The 5,075-nt window shown below is 40.8% G+C and overlaps 1 non-coding gene across 1 annotated transcript; it reads left to right on the forward strand.

Annotated features, from left to right (window-relative positions):
* Positions 1 to 2,640: 2,640 nt before the first annotated feature.
* Trnae-uuc (transfer RNA glutamic acid (anticodon UUC)) lies at positions 2,641 to 2,712 on the forward strand. Its single transcript has one exon. It is a non-coding gene; the product is annotated as a tRNA-Glu (tRNA).
* Positions 2,713 to 5,075: the final 2,363 nt, after the last annotated feature.

Genomic DNA, 5,075 nt, shown 5'->3' on the forward strand with positions numbered 1-5,075 from the left:
CTCGTGTACTGGCATAATAAGCATCCTCTGTGTGATACCTCCGTAATGAGAGCCGGCAGAGCACTGGAGCCCTCGAGTACAGCTGATCTACTAGCGGCGCCACATGAACCCAACACGTGCAAAGGTCTCGTTTTCTAATTATTAACATCACTTGTGCTTCTAAAGTATATTTTTAGAGGATATGGAAGCTTATTTGTGTTGTCATGAGTATTTTTTCCTTTTATTGGTCTTACTAATGAAGAACCTTTGTTAAACGATCACTATAATCATGAAAAGGCCCACGAAAGTCCCAGCAATTTCCACTACACTCAGATAGTTATTTGGGTTCTCATTATTTTTTTTTTTCTTTTATCTTACTGGTGCGGAACCTTAAACTATAACTATAATCATGAAAACACCTATGAAAATACCAGTAACTTCCACTACAGCCTGTTAAAGCTAGTGGTGCCAAGACGCCCCACACGTTTTAAGATCACGCTGCTGCCTCTGACGTGCTATGATCCCAGATTTTGTTGAGGGATTTGGGATTTGTGTGTAAAGTACTGCAGGGCTGAGAGAGTGACAGGTGCGAGGACGGGATGGAGGCGCCAAGTGAGTCAGACTTGCAGGTTTACGTACTGGTAGGCTGAACAGTGGAAAATAAGGTGCACCATTGAGGAGCGGAATATATTGTGGACTACAGAGAAAGCCTGCGAACACGAGGAAATAACAAGCAGCAGCAGATGTGTTGTCCCTTTCCCTGCGACATGCAACAACTGACGACACTGAACACACTGTATGAAATCTTTATAAGTACACGAAAAAAAAAAAAAAATGATTAGAAGAATAGGTAATGGCATTTCTAACCAGTATAGTGTTTTGAGGTGGCTGTAGCGCAGTCTCTGAGAAGCAGTGTCTCTGAGTGGTGAGTGATGAAGGAACGATGCGCCATTTAGCAGTGAAAGAGTTAAGATGCTGTTTGTGATGAGTTGTACCATTAAAGCTTTGAGCAGTCTAGCCAGTTCCAGTTTGGTTCCCGAGGCGCCTTGATGTGTGATGGATCTCACATGATTTCACGGACAAAAATAAAGTAACAAAAAACTAAAAGGTTGCAATTACTCCATCTGTCCTTTCCCTGTCCGTGTCCTTTGAAATTATCCTCTGCACTTGAGCGAGACCATTCTGTCAGACTTGGAACGCCGGAATAGTCAACACGCATTTCTGGCACTGGTAAACATTATGGTGAGGGGACATTAAAGAGAAAATAATCACGGTTAGCAGTGAGATGTATCGCCGAGCAACAAGAGCCATAAATCTTTTTACTCCCACGTTTAAACCCACATTCCACTCGGCCACCACACCTGCCTGGCTCGCTTTACACAACCTGAGGCAGCTGCGGCCGATCCACTTCTAAATATCACAACATGATTGCACTAACTCGCTCTGCCACACAAAGCTATATGTACATTTTTTCTGGTAGATTTGTGTACTTATTATACCTTCGCATTAACAAGAAAACGCAAATGTTGCCATGGTGCTTCAAATACTTAAGGAGGGATATCGTGTTGGGAATGTGTTGCAGCGTGACAAGCCAACACTCTGACAGCAACACTCAGACACTTTTAAAAGACTGTAGTGGAATTTCCCGGTGCATTCCAGGGTATATTCATGATGCTAATGATCGTCAAACAGGCTGCAGTGGAATTTGTTAGTTCTCAGGAGTGTTTTTTCATGATTCTAGTGATATTTCAACAGACTGTGGTGGAATGAGTCAGTTTTCAAGAGTGTTTTCATGATTCTAATGATATTTCAACATTATTCTGTATCATCAAAGGGAAAATCATTTATGATAACCTGACTAATTATCTCTGTGGTCTTTGATAACAAGCCTTACTAAGGAACAGACCCTTTCAGAACACGGACGCTGGACTCCTGGCTGGTGCTCTTCTCTTCTTCCTTCCTAGCAGCCCCAGGGAATGGAGCGCAGGTCCTTAACTATGTACCGTAACTTTATGAATTATGTACTAAATGCTTTTTTTTTTTTTTTCTGTGAAAGTTTTGGAACCTTCACAGTACTGATTCACTCTTTACCACCTGTCATTACACTAACCACTACTTTCACCACCACCACCACCACCACCACCACCACCACTCTCGTGGCCGTTGCACTGTCCGCCACGTTCGCTAATGCCCCACTCGTGTTGCTGCAACGCTTCCATCTTACTTAGTTGTTCCTCGCCCCGCAGCGGTGCCCTCCCCGTCCCCACGCTCCCTCCACTCCTTGACGCAGCCTGTGCCTCTCGGTGCTGAGCTGCCTCGTCACCTGTTTTATTCCGGTGAGAATATCAACACCACCATGAACACCAACGACACCACTTAGACTACTATTACTACTGCTACTATTATTAATACTACTACCGCTGCTGCTGCTGCTGCTGCTTTGGTGCTAATATTACGACTAAATATTGCAAGTAATGATGATAACACTAACAACAACAACAACAACAACAACAACAACAACATAATAATAATAATAATAATAATAATAATAATAATAACAACAACAACAACAACAACAACAAAATAATGATAATGATCACCACCAATGAAGACGAAATGATACACAAGATATTACAGTGTAGTCCCACGCTCCTACACAAGTCCCGTGTGGTCTAGTGGCTAGGATACCTGGCTTTCACCCAGGAGGCCCGGGTTCGATTCCCGGCACGGGAAAAAATATGTACTCAATTTACTTCATTTTTCCCCCGGTCAGTGGGCAGGCAGGTAACACAAGAGCCACACCTCCCGTGCACCGCGCCGCAAAATGGTAGATTTGGCTCCAGATTTTCCCCTCTGCTATTTCCATCTATAGTTTTGCGTCCAGGGAAGTAATGGTGACTGGAAACTGAATCCATGTTTGTGCAGCGTGGGTCCGTGGGGAGAGAGTGGGGCGAGGGGTGAGACTCCGCGACCTGTAGACAAGGGAGCGAGGCAGGACTGTATCTGCACTAACTGCACCTATCGTCACCCGCCGTCTCATATTTGTACCCATCGTTATATCCTTGGATCCACTTATACCCCATCACCTTTAACCTTACTGACTATAAGTGCCCTCTCTGGTGGACCAAACCTATAGTCACCCAGTCAGTCAGTCTTGTCACCAGCCATCACAAACGCCAACTAAAAAACCCCAAAATCACAAACTACAGTATACCCCACCAGCGCTACAAGCCAAGAACACCACGATAAGAACTCAAATGACTAAAGACAGTAAGCGAACAGAACGTCTCAACATTTGCCGGGACATGTACCGTGTAAGGGAATGCTCCAGGGAGGGGTAGGAGCACTGCCGCCACTCCTACATTCAGATCGTTTAGACAATGCAACAGCATGTAAAAAAACGCTGGACAACTCTCTGACCTCGCCTGATACACCTGACGCACCTGTGACCTCAGAATTTTATTGGCAGCAATTAAGATTCATCCTTTCTCGCTCTCCTCTTCCTCTCATCTTTCCTTCTCCTTATCCATTTCCTCGTCTCAATTTCTCCATTTAACATTCATCTCATCTCGCTACACTTTTCATCCACCTTCTCCTCCTCCTCCTCTTCTTCTCAATTTTTTCACTTTAACATTCATTTTTTCTCTCTCCTTTTCCTCTTACTTTTTCTTCTTCTCTTTCACCTCCTTTTCTTAATTTCTCCGTTCAACATTCATCTTTTCTTCTCTTCCTCCTCCTCCGCCTTCCCCTCTTCTTTCCAATTTCCCTTTCAACCCTTTTACCTTCCTTCTTTTCCTACGCTTTTTATTCCTTCCTTCCTGATCCTCTTCCACTACCAACTGCACAACTTCTCTTTCCTCTCCTCCTTTCTCTCCATCCTCCTCCTCCTCCTCCTCTTCCTCTGGCAAGAATCTGAAGGTGTATGAAATATTTAATGACATCGAAACGTCAGGGAGGGATATTCGAGGAGGGGAGGGGGGGAGGTAAGGAAGGAAATGAATGTGAGGGAGGAAACGAAGGAAAAAGGAGAAAGGTTGAAATAGGTGAAATTTTTAAGGTTTAAAGAAGAGGTTAGGTTTTGAAGAGTAAAAGAAGCAGAGGAGGAGGAGGAGGAGGAGGAAGAGGAGGAGGAGGGTAGGGAAGGGAAGGGAAGGGAAGGGAAGGGAAGGGAAGAAATGGAAAGAAAAGGAAAAGAAAGGAAAGGAAAGAAGAGAAAAGAAAAGAAAACAAAACGGAACAACAAGAACAAAGAACAACAACAAAAGCGTCAGAAACGACAAAAGCAGTGATAATAGCACCACCACCACCACCACCAATAACAACGACAATAACAACAAAGATAACAACAACAACAACAACAACAACAAAAAACAACAACAATAATAATAATAATAATAATAATAATAATAATAATAATAATAATAATAATAATAATATTTTTGGACGAGGAGTAAAATAGAGGAAGCACTTAAAACTTAATGCTTCAATAAAAAAAAATGAAAAGAAAAGAAACTATGAAAAGGAAAGTTGCAGCAAATATCTTAAACGGTGCTTTGATGAAAAAAAAATACATAGAGCATTTAGAAAGATGGAAAGCAGAGATGAAAATATGAAGAAAAACAAAAACAAAAACAAACAAACAGCTAAAACGTTTATCATAAAAGCTTTGTTAAAATCTCGAAATGAAAATGTAATGGGAGAAGTCCTCTAGAATAAATAAATAAATAAATAAATAAATAAATAAATAAATAAATATATATATATATATATATATATATATATATATATATATATATATATATATATATATATATATATATATATATATATATATATATATATAATATGAAGAACAATAAGAAAAAAGGAAAAAGAATAATTATGAGAACAAAGAGAAAATACAGAAAATGAAGGATCAGGACAAAAATAAAACAAAGTGCATACAAAGGAAGAAGATAAAGCTATGTGAAAAGGAGAGAAAGAAGAAAGAATGAGTGAAGGAAAAACGAAAAAGAAAACGCAACAAGGATACAAAACAAGAAAACCTGAGCACTAAAAAGTCAAAGATGAATAAAAGACAGGAACCAAAATAGCCC

The sequence above is a fragment of the Scylla paramamosain genome, chromosome 36 (assembly GCF_035594125.1).
Source record: "Scylla paramamosain isolate STU-SP2022 chromosome 36, ASM3559412v1, whole genome shotgun sequence".
In the NCBI taxonomy this organism is placed as follows: Eukaryota; Metazoa; Arthropoda; class Malacostraca; order Decapoda; family Portunidae; genus Scylla; species Scylla paramamosain.